Here is a 26299-nt window from a genome sequence, read left to right as displayed (position 1 = left end):
AGCAGTTTAAATGTGAAACATAGCAAAAATAGTCCAAGCAAGGCTGGCAACTTGCAAATTTTGCAATGCATAATTGCATCTCAAAAATCTCAGAGGCAGACGCACAGCAGTAAAAAGTAAACACTTGTATGCAGTTGAACACAATTATGTGGTGGTTATTACCTTAGCTCATTATGGCTTCAGAAGGGACTCTGTGAACTTGTGCTCTAACTAGCAGGTCAGGCAAAATGCAAATAAGTACCAAATTTGAAAGCAAGTGACAAAAAAAAAAAAAAACAGATACAATTTAGACTAGGAGTCTATAATTTGGCTTTTAAAAATAATCCTCAGCAAGAATTATCCTCATTACAATAATGGCTTGTTTATTCTGCACAACTTGTTTGCAATTACAGACCCTCTTTCAAAGCTGATTTCAACAAGAAATAAGAGCACACATAAAAGGGAGAGCTTTGTGGTTGGTCAGTTGTTATAATTAGAGTTGATGCATATATGTGTTATAAAACCATTTAAGCCTTTTCTCTAAAGCTTTTAATTTCAGATTTCTGTCACTAAAATCTAAAGTCTCAAATAGTCTGTTATTCTAAAGAAATCATTATAATTGAATTTCTAATAAGGGTGTCTGTGGAGCTTTGTTCATGGTATTCCTATTATGGGACTGGAGTCCTCTGCATCTATTACGGTCAGGTGACCATGAAATGATGAGCTACAGCTGTTACAGGGCATGTCTCTGCTGGTGCTTAATTCACAGCAAATACACATTTTATTGCTAATGCGCTTCCTCATTCATTTCTTCAAATATTTATTTAAATATTTATGGGGTACCTACAATGAGAAGGCATAGATCGTGGATAAAGATTCAGGCAGCTTGGGCTTGACTGTTGGCCCAGACATTTACTAATTGTGTGACCTTGGACCTCTGTGCCTCAATTCCTTCTTTTTTAAAATGAAAACAATTATAACTCCCTTATAGGACTGTTATGAAAATTAAATAAATTAATATACCTGAAAAACTCAGAAGAATATTTGACACATAGTAATGTGCTGCCTATTGTTATTTGCTGGGCCTTGGGGTCAGAGTAGTGAACAAGATGGTTTCTACCACCATAAAATTTTTGTTCTGGGAAAGAGGGAAGAAGACATTCAGCAATGAATCATCCATTTAATTATTAAATTACATTGGAATTAAGTGCAATAGGAAAGGATAAAACTGCAAAGATATTGTACGAAATGGGACCTTGTCCTGTTCTGAGTAGGTTTCTGGCTTCCAGAAAGAAGTGATAATTGAGATCTGGATGGGCAGGAGTTACTTAGAAGAGATATTAGGAGAATATTTAGGGAAGTTGCTTTCCCTACAGAAGCCATGGGAGAGATGAAAGGTTTAACGTGGGAAACTGCACAGTACTTTACAATTAGAGACCCTGTGATTGGAAATGACACAAACAATTACAAAAATGATTTGATTATAAATTGAGTTTTCTTGTCATTGATTCTTCTTGTTCTTCCAGTGAGACCTTGCAATGCTTTGCAAACCACTCACCATGCAACTCACAGTGAAATCCTGGGTTTTTCATTGATGCAGATGTTTCTGGGTTTTTTTTTACTAGCTCATGACAAAGCTGTTTTCCACTGTACTTTGTTGAATTCAGAGAAGTCAAATAAAAGTCCCATTACAAAAATACATGAAAATAGATGTGTAATAAGCAATATTTATTATACATATATGTATTTTATGTATGTATATATAATTTTATGTTAAATTTGTAATTTGTTTAATAAGTTGGTTTTATACCATGTATAGCATTTTATATTGCTTTTCTTAAGATTCTTCAAAAGTTTGTTCCTATGTTTCATGGTTTGAAAATAAGATTTTAAGCTATTTTAAAATACAGTGCATGGCTGTTTCTTAATTTACTTACCCATTGAAACTTTATTATTCAAAAATTTCCCATTATAAATCATGCTGTAAAAACATCTTTCTAAAACTGGGCAAATTTCCTTATAGTAGATTCTCAGGAGTAGTATTACTATATTAAGAACAATGAACTTCTATTTAAGGTTTTTTGTACACATAGTAAAATTTCTTTACAGAAATACCACATCAAATGTACCAGCAGTAAATGAGATTGCTGATTTTTAATACTTTTGTAATAATATTGATTTTTGAAAACAAACATAAAATCTTGTTTTAATTTACATTTATACTTGCTCTGTTCATATTTGTTTTATTTTATGAATCTGATCTTTGCCAATTTTTGTACCAAAATGTTAATTTTTTCACACTGATTTTTTAAGAGCTCTTTTTATATTAAAGGTAAAAACCCTTTGCCTGCTGCATATATGTTTCAGTTTTTCTCTTTTATTTTAACATTGCTTGTATTTTTGGTGTTTGGGACTTTTTAAATTTATACATGATTGAAATCCTTCTCACTTGCCTTAAATATTCCATGTGAGCCTTTCAGTTCTTTAAAATATTACTGCAAACTTTAGGCTCAAATTTATTTATATAAAATAAATAATGAATTTTTAGAGCACTTTCAAATAGCTATTGAGTTATTTAGAGAAGTTTCCCAATGAGCGATATTATAAAGTTATCAAAAAATAACTTCAACTTCATCCTGCAATGTCTTTTTTTAAAATTTTATTTTATTTATAATTGAAACATAATAATTACATATATTACTGGATACAGTATGAAGTTTCAATGCCATGTATACATGGTATGAATGTATACATGGTATGATAATCAAATCAGGGTAATTAGCAAATCCATCGTTTTAGACATTTACCATTTATTTTTGGTGATAACATTCAAAATCTTTTCCTACTCCTTTCCTTCCTTCTATCCTTCCCAGTATCTGGTAACCACCATTCTACTCTATAGTTCTATGAGATCAACATTTTTAGATTCAGCATATGAGTTAGATCATGTGATGTTTGTGTTTCTATACCTGGTTTATTTTCTACAGATTAATAAAGAAAATGCAATATGTATGTATACAGTGGAATACTATCCAGTCATAAAAGAGAATAAAATTCTGTCATTTGCAACAACGTGGATTAATCTGTAGGACATTATGTTATGCAGTGTTCTTTCTAATACCATTGTCCACATTATATTCTTAAACAAATGAGTCTTGAGACGTATAGGCATTGTTTACCCTTCCCTGAGTTTATAGTGTTTTTTGCAACTGGACCTAAAGTCTTTAATTTTATTAACATAAAGTGGAGTTCATCTTCTGAAAGTCTTTTCATTGGCCATTATGTAAACTTATATATACTCACATACCCATATATATATATATTTATACATACATACATACATACATACATATATATATATACACATGTATATATATATAATTATTCAGGATATGTGAACCACCAAGTAACTGGGCCTGACCTGATTATTAATATATAGAAATGTTTCTAATACATTTAGAATTGTTATGTATTACATTGAATTGTTGCACTTAAAACCGTTGAAAGCTAAAGTTCATTTCTATGGCTATTTAGATTTTTATTAGAGCCATACAGTCTTTTGATACATTCTTTAGTGTAGTCTTATTAGTGAAGTAAACCTACAATCTTTCTATTTAAGTATTGTGAATTGTTATACATATAGAATGTAGATATGTCGAAAACATTGCATGTGTGTATTAGAAGGCAAAGTTATGGCTACAAGTTGATCTGTACAAGTATAATGCTGATTTCAAATATATATTTAAAGCTGTAATTAAAATTTTGTGCTTTTTTTCTGGAGTTTCTCAAGTATTTATTCTGATGATGTAAGTATTTTCATTTATAAAGCTTTGCTTGTGGCATTATCTATAAACCATGGAAAAACATCCAAGTCTAAAAAAAAAAAGGCTTCCAACTCAAGTCAGTTTCTTCTTATTTATTATCTTTGATCAAATAATGAAATTTTGACTCCATTAAGAGTAGTCAAATGAATGTATTCTCAGTATTTGAGACATATTGCAACACGTACATATACCTGCATGCACACATGCACACACATTAGGAAAGAATTATCAATAGTTGAGGTAACTTAGATGAGTGGAAATAATGTAAGAAAATCATCCTTTGTATTATCCTGTAGAAGTACCCACACTACATGACATATGTAGTTGTTAGAGGTAGATTATAAATTTGTTTCTATTATTACTTGTAGTTAGAGGAAAAAAGAAACAAAATCAATTATAAGTTGCACAGTGTCTATAAGAAAGAAACACACTGTCGTTCTATAGAAGCACACTGTTTCTGACACTAAGACCCAAGCAAAAGTTTTTCTATGATTTTTTTTTTAAGAGGACACTACGCAACCTCTTCTTCTACAGATAACCCTTGGGGCAACAGTATAATGGAAAAGTTCAGTAGACAAGTTGTTCAAAAATATTTAAAATATCAGAAAACATTATATATACAAAAAAGTAGGTAGACTGAAAAAATATTTGAAATAGATATGACACCCAAAGAGTTAATAGTTCTCACATATTTCAATGACAAAAAGATGAACATTTTAATAGAAAAAGAGACAAGGGATATGAACAGGTAATCCTCAAAAGAGAAAATACAAATGACTAAAAATAGCCGGGCACGATGGCTCACACCTGTAATCCCAGCACTTTGGGAGGCCGAGGTGGGTAAATCATGAGGTCAAGAGATCGAGATCATCCTAGTCAACATGGTGAAACCCCGTCTCTACTAAAAATACAAAAAATTAGCTGAGCATGGTGGTGCATGCCTGTAATCCCAGCTACTCAGGAGGCTGAGGCAGGAGAATTGCCTGAACCTAGAAGGTGGAGGTTGCAGTGAGCCAAGATTGCGCCATTGTACTCCAGCCTGGGTAATGAGAGAAACTTCGTCTCAAAAAAAAAAAAAAAGACTAAAAATATTAGAAAACTCTGTTATTAAAAATAGTAGAAAGTGCAAATTGGACCATCAAATGGAAAATGTTTACATATTAAATGTGTATAAATTAAAATGTTATTTGTTTGTGAGGATTCAGGAAGCTTGCAGTCTCAAGCACTGCTACTATGTAAATTGATATAACTTTTCTGAGAGGTATTTTGACAATGTATATAAAAAGTCTTAATAGTTTCCTTATTTTTGACTTGGCAATTGTTCTACTAGAAACATGGTATCAGGAAATAATCCAAGATACAGACTAATACTTGGCAGCTGCAGAAAACCTCATGATGATGTTGTTTACGCTAAGGAAAATTCACATGTACTCAACACTCAGCAGTGAAGGTTTTATTTTAATAAACTATGGTATATCACATATTATCAGAATAACAATAAAACTATATATAATGTCTCTTGTCATGACAGGATATACACAATATAACGGGTTAGAGAAAAATCAGGTTACAACACAGTATATGAAGTATTATTCTATACCTAATATTATGGACGTGTGCCCCCAAAATTCAGATGTTGAATGTCTAAACTTCTTTCCATCTTTTTTCCTTCCTTCCTTCCTTCATTTTTTCCTTCCTTCCTTTTTTCCTTTCTCCTTCCCTCCCTCCCTCCCTCCTTTCCTTCCTCCCTTCCTCTCTCCTTTCCTTCCCCCCTCCCTCCTGGATGATTCATGATGTTGAGCCTTTTTTCCTATGTTGATTGGCCATTTGTGTATCTTCTTTTGAGAAAGGTCTGTTGATGTCCCTTACCCATTTTTAATGGGATTACTTGGTTTTTAAAATTTCTGATTTGTTTCAGTTCCTTGTAGATTCTGGATATTAGTTCTTTGTCAGACGTAAAGTTTGTGAATATTTTGTCCCAGTCTGTAAGTTGTATATTTACTCTGTTGATTATTTCTTTTGCTGTACAGAATCTCTTTAGTTTACTTAAGTCCCATTTATTTATCTTTGTTTTTGTTGTATTTGCTATTGAGGTCTTAGTTATAAATTATTTGCCTAGGCCAATGTCCAAAAGAGTTTTTCTTATGATTTCTCCTGGAAATTTTATGGCTTCAGGTCCTACAATTAGATCTTTAGTTCATCTTGAATTACTTTTTGTATAAGTTGAGAGGAATCTAGTTTCATTTTTCTGCATGTGGCTATGAACTTTTCCAGCACCTATTATTGAATAGGGTGTCCTTTTCCCAGTACATAGGTTTGTCTGCTTTATTGAAGATAAGTTGGTTGTAGGTATTTGGCTTTATTTCTGGGTTCTCTGTTCTGTTGCATTGGTCTGTATCTCTGCTTTTATAACAGTACCATACTGTTTTTGTTACTATAGCCTTGTAGTATAATTTGAAGTAGAGTAATGTGATGACTCTAGATTTGTTCATTTTGCTTAGGATTTATTTGGCTGTTTAGGTTCTCTTTTGTTTCCACATGGATTTTAGCATGTTTTTTCTAAATTCTGTGAAAAATGACATTGGTATTTTGATAGGAATTGCATTTAATGTGTAGATTGGTCTAGACAATATGGTCATTTTCCAGTATTGATTCTTCTAATCCATGAGCATGAGATATTTTTCCATTTGTTTGTGTCATCTGATTTCCTTCATCAGTGTTTTGTAGTTCACCTTGTTAAGATGTTCCACCTCCTTGGTAAACTATATTCCCAGGTATTTTGCTTTTTGTAGCTATTATAAATGGAATTAAGCTCTTAATTTGATTCTCAGCTTGGTCATTATTGGTGTATAGTAGTGCTATTGTTTTGCATACATTGATTTTGAAACCTGAGTCTTTACTGAATTCATTTATCAAGTCTAGGAGGCTTTTGGAGAAATCTTTAGGGTTTTTGAGGTATCAGATTATATCATCACCAAATAGAGATAGTTTGTCTTTCTCCCTCCTAATTTGCATGCCCTTTATTCCTTGCTCTTGCCAGATTACTCTGGCTAGAACCTCTAGTACTACATTGAATAGAAGTGGTGAAAGTGAGCAGCAGATATTTTCAGTGTGTTTTTTAATTTATTTCAGAAGGTCTGATCTTTAATATGACTGTGTTTGGTGATAGGGTCTTTAAAGTGTAATTAAGGTTAAGGTAAAACAAAACAAAACAAAAAAAAACAGGTGGAGTTCTAATCACCTAGGATTGTTGTCCTTTGGATGAAGAGGAAGAAACACAGAGATTTCTCTCTATGCATGCACCCAAGAGGCCTCATGCAAGCACACAGCAAGAAGTCAGCATCTTCAGGCCAGGAAGGGAGGCTTCCTAAGAAACCGACCCTGTGGTATGGTGATCTTGGACTTCTAGTCTTCAGAGCTATGAGATATTTTGCATTTCTGACTGAAATAGATATGCATGCTTTTTATTTCTATTGGACAAAGGGTGGGCTTTTACCTCACATACGAAAGAAAAGCCTCTAAGCCAGATTCTAGGAAGTAGTTCTAGATTTTTTCCAAACTCAGTTTTGTTCCTAAACTTATAGTCATTACTTATAACTTAATATCTTATATTTAAAGTAATACTCAAATTTGTATAGGGTTATACATATTTCATGTACTAATATTTTGGCTAAAAAGGATAATACTTTTTTATAGAAATTTAGATTATGAACTTTAAAAAAACAAAGGAATTTCAACTAAAACTAATAATTTGGATTTTGTTCAAGAAAATAAAAATAAACAAAATAAAATAAATGTTTCCCAAATCTGGAGATTTGTAGATTGAAAGTGATCTCAGAAAATTATATAACTGCTGTAAACAAACAAACGAAACTGTCCTTTCCTTCTGGAACACAGTTTTCAGGCTTGCATAATTTTTTTTCTAATAATGTATTTTATATAATCACAGGGATTATGTACTGAACTTACTGTCTTAACTGCTTGAAATTTGTAAATGGACAGGCTGGTGAGAAGTTTGAGGACTGAACAATTTTTGAAAATGTTGGCTGAATTGCATCTTTTCCTGAAATACATTTCACAAGTCTTAACAGCACCAAGTGGCCTAAATAAGTTAGGATCACTCCTCAAGCCCTTAAATTAATATCAGAAAGCAATTTAGACACCGAGGAGAATTGAGCTCAGTGTGTTAGTGAGATGAATAATTGAAGCATTTGAAGGGAGTGATAGATCTTACTAAGTGATTACTTCCTTATAAATTTCTAAACAAGAAGTCTTCACTGAGAAATGGTTTGGGATTGCTGCCATTTGTCACTTGGCCTATGAATGCTTAATCCCTCATTTTCAGGCCACTAAAGGCTATTCAGTGTATTTTGGTGGCCTAAAATAGTTAATACATCACTGAACACCCTGCCCAACTCCCCAGAGGGACCATCACAAATGCTGGGTAAGTATTCAGCTTATTGTTGTCCCTCTGAGTCAATAAGCCGTTATTGTTCCGACAAATTGCAATAACATTTAATATATAAGTAGGAAAAAGTAGTTTTTTACATTTTTAATGCTTAATTTGCACACTTGTTATTTTAAAATTTGAGTTTAAATTACATCAGATCCATTGTAACTGAACACTTAATAATCCAGTTGAGATTGCACTGCGGTTAGGGTCAGGTGTGGTAGCTCACACGTATAATCCCAACACTTTGGAGATGGACGTGGGCACATGGCTTCAGGCCAGGAATTGGAGACAAGCCTGGCAATCATGGCAAAATTCCATCTCTACTAAAAATACAAAAATTTGCCAGGCATGATGGTGCACACCTGTAATCCCAGCTCCTCGGGAGGCTGAGGTACTAGAATTGCTTGAACCTGGAAGGGGTATGTTGCAGTGGGCTGAGATCATGCCACTGCTTCCTAGCCTGGGTGACAGAGCCAGAGTTGTTCTCAAAAGTATATATACTAGTGAAATTGTGCATCATGAAATTTGTCAACTACTTATAGTAAAGGAATGACAAAAACCAACTTAAAAGGAGGGGTTAGTTTCCACTACCGAGACTACTATCATGTTTTTATATTCCCATAAGCACAGCATATGCTTCTGTATATGTTAGATGTCTTAATATACCCTGGGTGAGTGGCAGCATAAGATGGTGTCTAAGAAGACAGGCTCTGGAGGCAGACATAACTGTAGCCAGATCCCGGACCCTTAGGTCAGTTAGTCTCTCTAAGCCCCACTTTCTTTATCTATAAAATGGCAAGAGTGATGGTAACAACCGCATAGGGGCCTGATGGGGATTAAATAACACAGTAGATGCCTGGGTCTTTTGTGCAGTGACTTGCATGTAGTAGTCATTACATACATTTGTCGATTATGGAATCCTCTCATCTCTTTATTTGCTCAAACTATACTGTGCTTTTTTGCCCAGTAATCTACACAACCATCATAATTCAGCATTAAGTATTATGTTTCTTTAAACCTTTTGACTACATTAGTTGTCAGCCCAGAACCAGCTTAGTGACTGGCTGAACTTGTGTAAAACATGAGACTGAGGGAAAAGAGGTGTTTTTATATGCGTGCAATATAAAACGCTAGATATTTTCTTAAGCTACATGAGCATGTTCTAATAAAGGCAGGCAGCAGATGAGAAGAATTTATAATAGCTACATTCCATATATTCTTGTTTCTGCTTCATAATTTGTCTTTGGTGAGTATGTAATTTTTTTTCACAGTAGTTATTCCCAGCTGCATATGTGTGCTGCAGAAAGAAAGAGCATATGGAATATATACCGTGTATATATACATATAGAGATATTCTGGCACTGGGCATGTGGATTCACATGCATATACATGCACACACTCGTACTATCAGTCTATGTATGTCTATATGTAGAGAGAGACAAATATATGTATAGATATACATTCCTTCTGCTCTTTTCATTGTGTTATGCATGTCAGAGGCAGGGAGAGTTCTGTTCTCCTCCTTATTCCCCACCCCCCACAAGCTGGAGGGCCAGAAGGTGGGGCGGTACCTCAGGATAATGGCAGCAGAAGGCAAAGGGAGCAGACAGCTGGCAAGCTCTGTCCCAATATGCTTCCCTGAAAGAGGCGAGGAAATTTCAGAAGATGCAATGCCTGAATGGCTCACTTTGCAGAAAAACAGAAAAACCAAGGTAAATTCCTTAGAATGTCATCCATTTTAATGGGTCTAGAATTGACCATCTTCTTATCACCATTTGGTAAACTTCCCTAAAGTTGTGAGTTTATAAACATCTCATCTTGGAAGATAGTCTAGAAAAAAATGTCAACTTTTCTGACTCATGAGAGCTCTTCTCATAAGCTAAAAAAAACTCTGCCAATGCCAGGTGTCTCCCTGGAATTTTCTAGAACAAAAATATACAGTGAAACCTCTGCTATGTTAAACACTGGGAGCATAAGAAATTCTGAATAGCAGATGCCCTGTCATAAGCACTACAACTTAACTGTTTTGAATGAAACATTTTCAAAAGATATTTTACATGCCTCCTTGCCATTTTAAACAGATTATTTTAATTTCACACTTTCCTGATGATTCAGGGTCAACATTATGAACAATAATTTTTATTAGTCAAACAAAGTGCTCTTTGAAATGCTCCATTAAAATATATAGGACTATTTCCCCTATTACTGAAGTTTTTCTTTTCATTTTTCTCTGGACCATTATTTCTCCCAAGGTCTATTTTGATACTTTTAAATCAGTTGTCAGCTTGAATTATGTAGCCTAGTTTGTTGGGATGTTATAAAAGTAGGAAAGAATTGCCAAGTGACGGCTCAGGGCTTCCTTTCTTGCAAAGGCCTTGTCATGTACATGGCCTTTGCAAAGCCCGGCAAAGTTTTTGCTTGTTTGTTTACTTCCTGGGTTGTCAGAGATGAGGTTAATAAAAGGCTGAATCTTCCTTGAGCACAATAGTCTCTTCCTATCCACAGTTTCACTTTATGTGGTTTCAGTTACCCATGGTCAACTGTGGTCCAAAAATAGTGAAATATTTTGAGAGAAGAAAGAGAGAATTCATATTGATATAACTTATAATCCAATAATTGTTATAATTGTTCTATTTTATTATTAGTTGTTAATCTCTTACTGTGCCTAGTTTATATGTTCAACTCTATCATAGGTATATAATATAAAGACAGCATAGTATATAAAGGGTTCAGTACTATTCACAGTTTTTGGCATCCACTAGTGGTCTTGGAACATATCCCCCAGAGATAAAGGAGGACTACTATATTATAATTTTATAGTGTCATTTTGTCAATAAAGCTTAATCTTATCTCCACAATTAGATTGTAAACGCCTTGGAACAGTGATCATATTATATACCATTTTCTTTATTCTTCGTAACACCAAACATAGTACTCTACTTGTAAACTAGACATTCACTTACTTTTACATTGATTCCAGGGTATAAAAAATTTTATGTTGGTTAATTATTGTCACAATGAAAGAGCAATGTGCTGTATGGGGCTATCTAGCTAACAAATTAACTTCAACAACTGCCAAAACTGTAGGCGACAACTGTATTCATGGGACAGATAGCAGTATTAATGAACTAAGAGCCTTGGGGGTTCAGTTATTTTGTTATATGCTGAAATATTAATATGTACAGGCAGACAAGTACATGTGGGTCAGAAATGTAAATAGTAAAAGTGATCAGTTGATGTGATATGCAGTTGATTTCTTTTCTTTTTTTTTTTTTTTTTTCTTTAGGGATTCTGATTACCACATGGTCTAACTGCCATTTCAAAACTATTTAAAGTTCAGATTTGGAAAAGCTCCTTTTCTTAAAATTAATATTTGACATTTTATCAGCATAAACGATCCCATTTATGTACACTATGGTAAGATTAGGAAGCTTTTGTTTTACATTTTATATGACTTATATAAAATGAATTTCATACGATTAAAATATAGTTAAACTCATTTATTTGTATGTTTCAATTTAGTTGATTATCTCATAGTTTATATGCCAGAATATCATATGGAGAAGACATCATTTATCTGCTGATCTCTCTAAACAAAATCCAGCTATTTTCTTTTTCAAGCTGGTTCTAAACTAGATGAAGGTCAAGTACATGGAATCCCTTATGTCCTTCACTTCTCCACTTGTTATTTTGGGTATGCTTACAACAACTAGCTCTACTCATTACAGTTGCTCACCTTTACAGAAATACTGATGACATCATTTTAGAATCATAAGTTGTTGATGTTTCCACTTGTTTATGGAGTACCCAGTTTGTAGCACATGCAGATAGGTCCTTAATAAATACTGATATCTTGGGGTTGGCTAGTACTGTTTCTTACTAGCTGACTGTTACATTTTCAGAAATTTTGCATTCTGGTTGGTAAATCATTGGTAGCTTTAAATTAACCATGGTGGAGTTATTTACACCACCGCAACATGGAAATGGACAAATGTTCCAAATGCCTCTCTATGAACCAGTTGCTGAACATTCACCAACACACCATCATGAGTATTTTTTATGGTGATGACTTGCAAAAGAACTGCTTGATTTTCAATGCACATTGTGATACAAGAACAAATAAAATAGAAATACTCCTCTGCTACTGGAAGGAAGTAGTAAGGACTTTTGATTTTGGTAACAGAAATGTTAATGCAATGGAGACCAGTATGATAGAATTTAGTTGGATCTTTCACAAGTATCTGATATATATGTATGCTATTGTTTGAATGAAGACCCCCCCCCACCCAAAAAAAAGGTTGTATTAGAAACTGATTCCCCAATGCAACAGTGTTGAGAGGTGGGACCTAATGAGAGGTGATTAGGCCATAAGTGGTGCCTCCTCGTAACTGGATTAATGCCATTATTGTGGGAATGGGTTTATTATAAAAGGTCAAGTTCAGTCCTGTTTTCTTTCTCACTCTCTCTTGCCCTTCTGCCTTCCACAAGGGGATGGCACAGCAAAAAGGCCCTTGCCAGATGCCACTCCCTCAATCTTAGACTTCCTACTCTCCAGAACAGTGAGCCAAATAAATGTCTGTTCATTATCAATTGTCCAGTCTCATATTCTCTTATAGCAGCACCAACATATTAAGACCTTGTATTTATTTCCTTTTGCTGATCATGAACTTCTCATATTGTTTATCAAAGTCAGCAATAATTTTCTTCTAAAAATATTTTTAAGTGATGCTAATAGCTAATATGTATAGTATCTGCTCTTTGCCAACTGTTCTTCTCACTAATTTACTAATTTATTCCTTAGTCAGTAATTCTACTAAACAAGGATTAACATGTCTCATTTTACAGATCTAGAAACTGAGGCACAGAAACATTGAGTGACTTGTTCATGTTTGAAGGGCAGTTCACTGCATAGCCTTGGGCTAACCCAGTTCCCTTCCTTTCCTTACTTGAAGTTCTCAAGAATAACTTAAAATATGCTGGGAATGCAACATCCTGAGAAAAAGGTAGACTGGCTGGAACAGCCAAGGCCCTATTCCAGTCCTCCCTAAAAAGAGGATGTTCCTGAATGCTTTATCCCAGCAAGTCCTGTTACCCTGGAGTATAAAACCCAGCAAGTCCTGTTACCCTGGAGTATAAAACCCAGCAAGTCCTGTTACCCTGGCTGCTTTCTGGGGTTCCTCAGCTGTGGTACAAGTGGGGCATAAACAAGTAAGACTCTATTCACCCCAGGCAGCTTTCCTGAGCCTTCAAATACTGACTCACAGTTGTCACTTTCTGCCTGCTACATGTGACCTATTGTCTGTGTGGGTGTTCTCTCTTACTGGATTTAGGCAAGTTGATAACCAGTAAATAGCAAATGTGCTTCAAAATGCTTATGCAGCTAGTGAGTGTAAGAGCTGGGACTTGAATACAGGTAGTCAGAAACTATAAAATGAGGACAATAGTAGTTCTTACCTTGTAGAATTATTGAGTGAGGATTAAATGAATGAATAGGTACGAATTTAAAAAATACCTGGCAAAGAATAAGTATTATACACATTAGCTCCAAGTATTATTTTTAAAATGCATTTTAGAAGTGTTTTATTGACTATAATTGACTTTGATAAACAATAACTATTACTCATTCATAATCATCGAAAGAAAATAAATACACATGTATTGTATGCTTTTAAGCACTCTGTTCTATTACTTCTTTATAGTCATTTATAAACACAAATAATAATTTTATTTTAGAAATATCTCAATGATGTTTACTCTTTATCTCAGTTATTTAATTTTTAAGCTGTATCCAATCCTTTGGGGAGCAAGGAGATAAGTGAACAGATAATTGTATACTATAGAAAAGTTGAGAAATAGGAGTAATAGTGAAGAAAATAAAACCATCCAGAGCTCCATTATCTAGAATATTCATTAATACTATTATAGTTTATTTCCAACATTTTTCCTGAGCTTGCTTGAGATCAGAGTGTATCTCCTTTACTCATTTAATATTATACTATAGCCCTGTGACCTAGAACATCCCTTACATTATTTTTAAAAGTCAATAAATTTTGAAAGATTTCTTTTTGGTGGGGGGAGTCAAAGTTTATTTTTTAATTAATGTTATCAATTAGCAAAAATCTCTCATACAATAAATTCATCAAATGACTGAAGTGGTGTTGTATACACTTGATATTTGTAGAGGAGGTTTGAGTGGCTTTTTTGGATGCCTTAGGTTGAAATTCCCAAAAAGTTTCTTAAATAATCAGTATGGTGTTTTCTAGATTTATTCTTTTAAATACCATCACTAATCATTTAAAAGAATAACTTATTATAGTGACAGAAAATAAAAAGGATAATCTACGTTCATAGTCACTAGTTTATTGATCACCTCTTGTGCTTCTTACCAGAACTTGGCTTCATGAACTTCCTATTCAACTAAAGGCTGGTGGATGTGGCTGGTAAGATTGAATACATGCCCAAGCCAGTATTGATGGAATAAAAATGGCTTCAATACAAGGCCTCTATTAACATGTATTCTGTTTTCCTCACAAATTTATGTTTTTTTCTCCAAACATATGCATATCTGAAATTCAAATTGAGTGCACCTTACCTCATGCTCTCCTCTTTACCTCTAATGAGGTGGAAAACTGTACATTAATGATGGAAAGTTATTTAGTGCTGAACAGAGTTAATTGCTTCTAATCACTGCTTACATCCATCTGGTTTTATGGTAGACAACAAACCTCTTCATTGGGTTTGCTCATTAGACATATTGTAAATCACAGAGATGCACTGGCATCTTGCATATTGTGCTTCTATTAGTGAGGCAGCATTTTCCAATAGCCCCAATGGCAGGCTTTGGGATTCAGATCAACTTGCCTGTGTTCTGTTAGAACTGCAGGGAGTCCTGGTGAACTGGACTCCTAGTCTCATTTGGAAGGCAGTGGAAAGCTACTACCTATCAAACTCTAGATGAAAAGCTGTGAAAGAGCTGCAAGAGACTGGGATAGCAGATACCTTTGCCATGATTTTAGGTGGTAATATTGGTGACTATCTCATCTTCCCTCAGAAGCTTGGGGTTAAAACTTCCTTCTAGTACTATAATTTGGCAGAGTAAACAGAAAAAGGATTGTATGAACAAAAAATTAAGGTTTGAAGCAGAAGTAGACGCAATCTTTAATCTTGTGTGTGACACTAATAGCTACTTAAAGTTTAAAGATTCAAGCATATTGTATCAGAATTTTGGGAAGATCAAAGGAAAAATACAAGCACATGAATTGTTATAGTGAATAGCTTTATCAAAGCACAATTAGACTTGAGCTAAACTAATTAAGATGCTATGGTGCAACTATGTATAATATTAGCCGATATCAGTTGATAATAAAAGATTTAGAAAGTTCATATGGGAAGTAAGAACTGGAAATTTTGTGATGATGTAGAACATTTGTCACATATAATTACTGTAGTATGTTACATTGTAGGTAATTTTATCAGTTAAACAAGAAATAATCTCTAAGTCTTAAAAGAGAAGAGGAAGAAAGGAAGAGAGAGAAGGAAGTGAGAAGGAAGGAAGAAATAATGGGTGTGTAGAAATATGTGATATTACTTTTCCTTTTTTGATGCTTGCCTAATTCCTTCCTGTTAAGGTAAATGACTTTAAAGGAGGTAACTAAATCATAAAAGATGCAGAATTTACAACTGGTAGTAACTTAGATATTATCTGATAACTTATGCTCTCCTCATTTCATAAGTGACATAACTGAGGCCCAGAAATACTGAGTTGTCAAAGATAGGTCAAATAGTTACTTTCGTGGGAGCACTAGGGTTAAAGAATACAGATCAATGTCATGTGCCATCACTCAGATAGACATCCATTAATTTGTCATCAAAATTACCAGTAAACTCAAACACATATGTAATGTGCTCCCCACCTTCATATTTCCCATTTTTGTACTTTATTTAGGAAAAAAGGAAGTAAAACATAAGTTCTTCTTAGTTTTTTATTTTTGGTTGGAAAAACAACTTAGCCATAATCTATGGCTTCTTCTGTTACCTTTACAACTGAACTATAATTGAATAAAATCAACCTTATTTAAAATTACTTTGGAAAGATTTTCAACATAGCCACAATTTTGGTCTCAGGATTTTGCTTAGATTAAGGATCAAGAGATGTATATGTGCAATTCAGTTCATATCTACTTAAAATGCTCTTCTTTTAATTCTGTACTACCATGGAAAATTATTGCACTTTAGCAAAATATTCAGAGAAGTTCTTTTTTTTTTTTTTTTTTTTTTTTTGAGATGTAGTTTCTCTCTTGTTGCCCAGGCTGGAGTGGAATGGTGCAATCTCAGCTTACCACAACCTCACTTCTGGGGTTCAAGTGATTCTCTTGCCTCAGACTCCCAAGTAGCTGGGACTACAGGCACCCGTCACCACACCTGGCTAATTTTTTTTTTCTTTTGTATTTTCAGTAGAGACAGGGTTTAGCTATGTTGCCCTGGCTGGTCTCAAACTCCTGACATCATGGTCCACTCACCTCAGCCTCCCAAAGTGCTGCAATTACAGGTGTGAGCCACTGCACCCAGCCAGAAATTCACTTTTATCACTCCTTTTTTATTGAGAAATATTCACACTATATACATAATATATAACATATATAAACATAAAAGTATAGAATTAAATATTAAACATAATTATAAATGGGTTACAGCCTTTTACTTTTTTAAGTCCCTACAATAATATTTCAATATATTTTCTTTATAATGTGTTATCTTACTACTGATTTGATTTGACTTTAACTTGAAATAAGATTTTTAAAAAGTGTTTTGGAAGTGTTTTTTCTCTCTTTCCACATCTTTAGCATTCAACATGAGTGGAAGGCCGGTATAAGCTTGGTTGATTGGATGAGGGTTAAATGAAGAGTAACCATTATTTCCATTGTTTTAATTATGCCATCCTCACACCATGATGGACCTTGCTCCATTTCCCCCTGGTAGACCTGACAGACTATAACTGACCTAATTGATACCAGATGACAGCTCAAATAAGGCCTAATAAAGAAGTAATCACACTAATCTAATGAGCAAGCTGTTATGATATTGGCTTATAGAAAGCTGTTTTTTAATCCCTTCATTTTTCTTTTATTATCTGTAACCACTATTATCACTCTCCTTTTCTGTGATTCTAGAATCAACGGACTAAAATGGACCCTAGGGGAAACATAAGCTTGATTTCCTGTTATTTGCACTATTTGATATGCATTGACATAAATTTTTTCAACTCTCAAATATAGAGATGTCAAACATACTGAAAAGTTGAAAGACTAATACAATGGTCACATGTATACCTTCAATTTACATTCAGTTATAAATAAACATTTATATATATAAATAAACATTTTGCTATATTGCTTTGTATATATATGTATGTGTATATATATATGTATATATATAGAGAGAGTTTTTTTTTCTGAACCATTTGGAAGTAAGTCACATGTATCACGACATTTCATCCCTGTATGAATATTTTCAGCATATATTTCCTTAAAATAAACCATTATCCTACATAAGCATAATATCATCAGCAAATTAATGATAATATCCAGTCTATGTTCAAGTTTCTCTAACTGTCCCCAAATATCAAACCATATCCAATCAATATTTTATTAGTTTTTGAGCCTTGCTTTGCTTTCTAACATAATAAAATACCCTCAGCTCATCTTGTACTTTCTTGTCCTAGGTCTGAAGTCAGCCATTGTCTCAAGAAGCCCAGGATTAAGATCTGGGCTAGCATGCTTATTGCTACAAGACTGTCATTACTTGTGCGACTTTTCTGGTTTTTTTTTTTTTCTATTTTTTCTTTTTGAGACAGAGTCTTGCTCTGTCACCCAGGCTGGAGTGTGCAATGGGACGATCTCGGCTCACTGCAACCTCTGCCTCCTGGGTTTAAGTGATTCTCCTGCCTCAGTCTCTTGAGTAGCCAAAATTACAGGTGCATGCCACCAGGTCTGGCTAGTTTATATTTTTAGTAGAAACGAAGTTTTGCCATGTTGGACAGACTGGTCTTGAAGTCCTGATCCACCCACCCTCCCAAAGTGATGGGATTACAGGTGTGAGCCACTGTGCTGGGCTTTTGGTAACTTTTCAACAGAATAGGTAGGGGTGTGTGTGTGTGTGTTTAATTTCTATGAATAGTTACATTTCAAATTTAATATTGGATTTTCTTAACTTTTAGGACATATATATATATATATATATATATATATCCTAAAAATATATGTAATCTTTATGATGAATGTCTGAAAGTCTTAGTGTCTAATAGCATTAATTTGTTTAATTGCATTTTTCTATGATATGCATAAAATAGTTTCTAAATTAAAACACCAATATTGTATCTAAATCAAGTTCAAGATTTCTCTGCCAGTTGCTATTTTTCTCTTCAGACTACATCCCACTTAGGAGGTATAGCCAGAGTATTGTGCTTAAAAGCCCAAAAGTCACTTGAAATATTTTTTTTTTTGCATGGTTAGGTTACTGATTTGAGTACATGAACAGTTAGATTCATTTTCAGTTTTGGGGTTTGCCTCTTTATCTAAGTATATGGTTTGATTGTATAAAAAGATTTGCATGGTTCTAAAGTCTACATATATATATGATGGTATGCATAGAAATTCTCACTTCATTTTTATATCTCTATATTTCTCTCAGCTTCACATAGATAACAATTTTAGTTAATTTCTGTTTTATCTTTTCAGTGTTTTCTTTTGTAAAAATAAGCAAACAACTCTTCATGGGGTACCAATTCTTCTGCACTTTGAGGTTGTACATACATTTATGAATGGTAGGGTTCTATATCTGGAGGCTAGGAACCACAGGGCGGAAGTCAAGAGTCACCAGATATATGTGTGGCATGAGAGATAAAGCATGTACAGCAGGCAAGAATCTGAAAAGTTCTGGCTCCAGGTGACATAAGTCCAAGGGCACCCACTGCCACAGACACTAGCTATTGCTAGTGTCACTGGGGTCAAGAGGTAAGTCACAAAATTCAATCCATTACCAATCTCAAAAATCTTCAGCATAAACAACATAAGCTCTTTTCCTGTTCATGTTGCTGCTTCAATAACATTGCCTATAGTCCTTGCTCACATAGTGTTTATAGTTTAGTGCCAGTAACAGAGTTAAGTAATCACATGAATGATTGAACCATGGCAAACAAATAACTACACTAAGCATGATTCCATAGTCTGCAAAAGCGTAAGACAAAAAAAGCAACCAACCAGACAAACAATATAAACCTGACTTGCACTGGGGTCCTCTGAGAAGTATTTGCTGAGAAACAGGCAGGAACAGAGGTCAGTGGGGTGATTCGGTGCAAGTTATGTGAAAGTGGAGGCCGGAGAAGTAAGTGCTCTGGAAAGAAGGAACAATATGTTATGAAGAGATTGTGGTGAGTGTGAGAAATGTATACGACAGAATTTTGAGAGATGAAGAATGGGACAGAATAATACTGGAATCAGATGAACAAGGTCAACATCAACAGTGATCAATTATATTGCTAAAATATGAAGAAAATGACATTTTCCCACTGTAATCTTTCCAAATATCTACAACCCCAGACTAATTACGCAAAAAATATCACACAAATTCAAATTGAAAGATGATTTACAGAAGTCCCGACTCATACGTCTGTCTCAAAACTGTCAAGATCATGAAAAACAAGGAACTTCTGAGCACCTGTCACAGTCAAGAGGAGCTTAAGAGATGTGATGACCAAATATATGGTGGTTTGCTGAATGGGATCCTGGAATAGTAAGAGGACACTAGGAAAAAAATAAGGAAATTAGAATGTAAACTTTAGCTAATATTATATCAATATTAGTTTATTATAGCTAATGCACCATACTAATGTAATATATTAAAAATAGGGGAAACTGGATGTGGAGTACATGGAAGCTATGTACTGTTTTGGCAATTTTTCTGTAAATATGAAACTGAACAAACAATAAGTTTATTTAAAAGTATGCTGGAGACCTGGTGGTTGGGAGCTAGACCTTGCAGGACATCATAAACTGTTTAAAGTTTTAGCAATTTTTTCTACTACACTCACTTTAAGAGCTGTGATTTTCTTTTAAACAGATAAACTATGATTACATTTTACCTTATGTAAAATGTCACTGTGGCTGAGGTGCCATCCACACTGAATGGCAAGTGTGGATTCAGGAAATTCAGTTTTAAAGCTCTTTTAATAGTCTTGGAAAGAGAAGATGGTAACTTGAACAAGAATCAAGCGTGGAGAGAGCATGGCATGATCAGATTTGGTATCAAGTTTGTGGGTAAAATTACAGCATTGGTAATTTGACCTCACTTGAAATAATAGATTTGAGAGAAGAGGCAACACATTTAATCTTATACCTTCCACTAAGCCAGATCACATTTTCTGGTCTAGAAGACTTACTGAGTTGAAAAGGAAGTTGTTTTTTTTTTTGGAAGCCTGAAGTCTTATTTTCTGATCTTTGGTGAGTAGAAGTAGTTGGCTTTTCCAGCTCCACAGGGCAATAAGTTAATAGCTTCTAGTTAATGTAGACTGTAGGCTGCAGGCATAGGCATCTATATAATATAGATTATAGGCTGCAGGCATCAATCCATAGGCAATTATGGGTTGATAATTGACCAGTTTGGCTGCTGGCAAACTGGTCAATTATCAGTACATCTCTGTGTTATAGCATCTTGTTAAAAATATCAGGGAACTGTCAACACACACATTCTGGCTCTTTCCAATGGCTTGTCTGCATACTATAGATTCTGTGGAAAAGTTATGTCCTTTCCAAGTTAGCTCATGTCTGTTTTACAGAGTATTTTACCATAGCATGACAAGGGTTATCAGCTTCCAAACTTCAAAATCTGTGTGTGTAAGAGTGGGTGTGTATGTGAGTGTGTGTGTGTTTTGCCACTAATTTCTTGAACACAAAGTGAATGCCACATATTTCAAGTTAAATAAGCAGCTCTCCTCCATGTAATCATTCATGGATCCAGGTTCTCCATTCTGTTGTTCCACCATTCCTTAGATTGCGTCGTCTTAGATCTTCATAGGCTTTTCATCTACAGAAGGAGAAAGAGTTGAGATCATGGACTTTCCTTTTAAGAAATTGGCATGTAAGTTGCGCACATCTCTTCTGATCATCACGTGTCCAGAGCAAGCTATAAGGGAGGCTTTAGTGGCCATATGCCCAGCTAAAACTTGACTTCTATTGAAGAAGTGGAGGATGGATTTTGTAAGCCAAAGGAGACTAAGAGGAGTCACTAAGGAACATGAGGGTTATGAAGAGAGTGTTGTCCTAGAAACCAAGGAGAAGAGGATTTTGCATGAAGAAAGAGATGATGGTTGCACTTTGGTTACATTTATCCAAATGCCCCATCCGACTCATCAGTGTCCCTAGTAAAATCTGGTTATAGAGATGAACACCATTTTTCAGATGAGGCCTGCTGAGTGTAGAGAGCTGTGTAAAATTTTTCCCTTAAATCGAATACTATGTTTTAACTAATGCAGCCTATGTTTCTTTAAGTAACAAGGCCATCCCACTGACTCACACTGAGCTGGTTCTCAGAAAAAACTCCCTGCTTTTTCTCATTTTAACTGCTGTAAAAACAAGTTGCTTCTATCATGCATTCGATTCATTGAGTTATGAAAATATGTAGGTATTTTATTTCTTTTATGTAAATTTATGTTGGTTTTAGCCCATAATTTGAAGTCAAGAAGTCTTCCTGGAACTAGACTGTGTCTATATTAGTTGTCTTTTCCATTTTGTGGTTTATGGTAAAATTAATAAAAGATCTTGCAAATCAGTCACACAGCTGCCATTTACTGTGTGCTTATTGCTCAATGCCTGTTTAGATAGTGTATTGGAGAACAGGCTGGCTGCCCTCTTATTTAATTTTTGAACATTCTTATAAGGTCACTTTGTTTGGTTTCTGGCCTGCCTATTGTATTAATTACATAAAATAAAACACTTTGGGAAAATATTGTTAATTTTTTACAGAATTTTCCAACATCAATACTACTACTATTATTACAGCTACCATACAACTCTCACCACTATAAAATTGCTGTTTTTAAGAATTTGGAAATTATTTTATTATGGTGTGATATACATACATTAAAATTCATTCTCATTTGTGCACAGTTCTATTTGTTTTGACAAATTCACACAATCATGTAACCACCACCACAATCAAAATATAGAACGGTTTTAATCACAATTTCTTTATGCTTTTTATAGTCAATACTTTCCCACCACCCCCCTGTCCCTATCATTTTGCCTTTTCCAGAATGGAACATAAATTGAATCATATCATATGTGACTTTTTGAGTCTAGATTGTCCCATGTATGATAATGCGTTAAGATTTGTCCATGTTTCTGTGGACAAATTAGTAGTCTATTCCTTTATGTTGCAGAGGAGTACCCATTGTATGCAGTTATCACAGATCTTTTATCCATTATTTGGAGAACTTTGGGGTTGTATTTAGTTTTGGACAGTTATGAATACAGTTTCTACATTTTTAATATAAACATCAGTTTTTATTTCTTTTTGGTAAATACTTAAGGGTGGGATTACTGGAGTATGTGGTAAATCTATGTTGGTTTAACCGTGTAAAAAACAACCAAACTGTTTTCCAAAGTAACCATTCTGTTTTTCAGTCTCACAGCATGTAGGAACATTTTAGTTACTTTATATGCTTACCAGCACTTTATATGCTTACCAGTCTTTTGTCAAATATATGATTTGCAAATATTTTCTCCCAGTATATGGATTTTCTTTTTCTTCTATTAACAGTATCTTTTGTATAGGAGAAGTTCTTTTTTTTTAATGAAGTCCAATACAGTGACATTTTCTTATATAAATTGTACTTTTGGTGTTATATGTAAGAAATCTTTGCCTAACTCATGATTACAATGATTGTTTTTTATTGTATCTTTCTAGAAATTCTATATTTTTATATTTTATATTTTAATATATGGTACATTTTGAGTTTATTTGTATAGCAGGAGATATGAGTTGATATTCGGCCTTATGTGTGAATATTCAATTGTTTCCGTACTATTTCTGTAGAAGACTCTCCTTGTCAATTAAAATACCTCTGCTCTTTTGTCAAAATAAATGAAGTATATATAAGTGGGACTATTTCTGGACTATTTGATCTATGTATCTATTTTATAAAATAGATTTTAATATATGTGTTATATAGATGAGAAAATTAGTTTCAAAGAGGTTTTTAAAGAAAATTAGTTTCAAAGACCCACCCAACATCATCTTAGATACATGAGTTAAGATTAGTCAATGAACTCATAAAAATGTTTTTGAGTATTAGAGTATTAGATTTACACTCACTTTCACTCGCCACTGGATCCAGCTTTGAGAGTTTCAGTGTTCCATTGGTTTGCATTTATTAATAATAATATCTAACATTTAGCAACTTTTTGCCACATGCCTGGTATGATATTGAGTTCTTTGAATGTGTTATCTCATTTAAGCATCACTTCACCTCTTTAGAGAGGTTATTATTATGCCTTGTCACAAGATAAGTGGGGCATAGAGATATTATATGACTGCTTTGAGGTCATGGGAGAGCTGAAATTTGAACTCAGGTATTCCCCTTGCTCTTAACCATTACACTATTCTGCCAATAGAAAGCCTAACTGTGTAACAACTCAAGATGCTGCCACATTTATTGATACCTAGTCTATACTTTCTATTATATCTTTATAGATTTTTCAAAAGATTTTATAGGAAGTCTTTCAGCATTGAATCTATGTCCACCTTTATCTCCTAATTTTTGATACCTACAAAAAGAAACCTCACTCACGTAAACACATAAGTGCGTAAACACTGTGAGAGTTGCTAATGAAAGATTGTTAAAAACGAGGTTGGTCTTTTTGTGAAGAAACTATCAGACAGGTCAAATGTCATTTTGAAGTTCATAACAGACTGCTGCCCTGAAGTTGGCCTTGTTTGTTAGATTCATTTGAAATAATAACTAAGGAGTTTATTTGCTTTCTTATGTGTTAATAGGAATTCTTCTGGCCGTCAATATTAAGGCCATGTGAGATGATGCTCTTTTTTTTGGAGACAGTTTCACTCCTATTGCCCAGGCTGGAGTGCAATGGCTTGATCTTGGCTCACTGCAACCTCCGCCTGATGGGTTCAAGTGATTCTCCTGCCTCAGCCTCCCTGAATAGCAGGGATTACAGTCATGCACCACCATGCCCAGCTCATTTTGTATTTTTAGTAGAGACAGGGTTTCTCCATGTTGGTCAGGTTGCTCTCGAACTCCCAGCCTCTCAGGTGATCTGCCTGACTCGGCCTCCCAAAGTGCTGGGATTACAGGCATGAGCCACTGCGCCCAGCCTGAGATGATACTCTTAACTGAGAAAGTGCTCAAGAACTTTGTGACTCATTTGGAACTGGAAATTATTAAATAGCCCCAAATCCACAGTTCTACTCTCCCATTGGAACAAGCTATCCCAAAATTTTATTAGAGGCCCCTGTTGTGTATTATCATAGGACCTTTACTTCCTTATCAACACTTTGCACATTTTGTTTTTTTACATAACTCCTTATTTAATGTGTATCTTCTCTAAAACACTTCATAAGAGTAGGATTGTGTCTGTGTTGTCAGAGTTTAGCACAATGCCTATACATATTAAATGTTCCAGAAATGTGTTTCAACAGACAAACTGACACAGAGAGCAATTGGGGCCAGTAATGTAAATGGCTCCTTCAATACTTTTTCAAGAAAGACTAATTGTTGGAAATGGTTTGTTATTCTAGAAGAAAGAAGCCTTTGTGATAGACTTTCTGGCAGAGTGATAGTCTAATAAATAGGTAGAATTAGCAACTTTCCCTTGGTGAGAAGATTGGGAAGAGGGAACTGCTAATGGAAGAGGTACTGGATTGTCCTTTAATTTCTTTACAGTACTAAGAAGAGCATGTCAGAGAAGTTGTCCTCCCTAGTCACCCTGGGCAACTCAGAATTTTTTCTCCTCTCATTTTTGAATCCTCTCAACCAAATCCTGTATCAATAGAATGCCAAACAGCATAGAAGTAGCAGGGACACAGCCTTTTCCAAAAAAGGTATTGGTCCTTTTTGAAACTTTGCCTACTTGTACCTTGAAAGTTTATATACATCCTTAAAAGGAATCCCACACTTTCCAATGGAGGAGTCAGGTGGACAACAACTGAACAAATTAATCAATCTTTTTAGCAGTAAAAAGAGACAATGAGATAATATGTACATCCCAATGTGATACATTAGGGAGACAAAACACATAATTTTTATATTGTATTATTATCAAAAAATAATGAAACCTAAATGTGACCAAGCTTCTAGATTCACCACCAGTTTACAGGAAATGCAAGGCACAAAGGAGCACATAAAATGACACCATGGAGATGCATTTGGCAAAAATCCTGAATATGGAACATTTTCTAGGATAAATCATTCATATATATATATATATATATATATGTATGCATACATACATATCTGTATATACACATAAATATAAAATAATGTATATGACATAATCAGAGATGTTTGATCAATACACAAATAGTGACATTAAGAATTTATTAATTTTTCAAATTATGAGAATGCTATTGTGACTCTATGTGCTTTTTTAACAGATTTCTGATCATTTGGAGATATGTTTTTGAAGAATTTATGAATAAAATGAAATGATGTCTGAGGTTTTTAGAATAACCCACTCTGGGCACAGTATTGTTGAGATTTAGATAAAACAAGATTGGACACATATTGCTAGTTGCTTAAACTGAGACTAAGTACATGGTACAAATAATTATTCTCTGCTTTTAGGTGTGTTTGAAAATTTTTATAATAAAATGTTTTTTTAAAAAAAATCACTAAAATAATATGCATTTGAAAATTTTTCTTTAGCTTTAAAACAACTGTTCCCTTTTCCACAATTCTCCCTAGTTTTGTTTTCTTTCTAAAATTGTACGATGATGCATTGAAACACATAATGCCTTCCATAACAACCCAGGT

At 34.3% G+C, this 26299-nt stretch overlaps 1 protein-coding gene and 1 long non-coding RNA gene across 10 annotated transcripts in view; one reads left to right on the top strand and one right to left on the bottom strand.

Moving 5' to 3' along the window:
- NAA11 (N-alpha-acetyltransferase 11, NatA catalytic subunit) overlaps nt 1–26299 on the bottom strand; it is a 230093-nt gene that overhangs the window by 114186 nt on the left and 89608 nt on the right. For 3 of the 5 annotated variants that reach the window (XR_013533055.1, XR_013533057.1, XR_004740842.3), the window contains one exon: nt 18559–21336. The exons of the other annotated variants lie outside the window; for them this stretch is intronic. The gene's annotated coding sequence lies outside the window, so the exon portion shown is untranslated. Of the gene's footprint in view, nt 1–18558; nt 21337–26299 lie in introns of those variants that run through there. 5 annotated transcript variants of the gene reach the window in all.
- Nucleotides 1–26299, top strand: part of LOC118152263 (uncharacterized) — a 317803-nt gene that overhangs the window by 227691 nt on the left and 63813 nt on the right. The window lies entirely within an intron of this gene.

Source organism: Callithrix jacchus, chromosome 3, assembly GCF_049354715.1.
Source record: "Callithrix jacchus isolate 240 chromosome 3, calJac240_pri, whole genome shotgun sequence".
Taxonomy (NCBI): Eukaryota; Metazoa; Chordata; class Mammalia; order Primates; family Cebidae; genus Callithrix; species Callithrix jacchus.
Note: the sequence above shows the minus strand (reverse complement) of the source record. Positions and strands in the feature narration are given on the sequence as shown.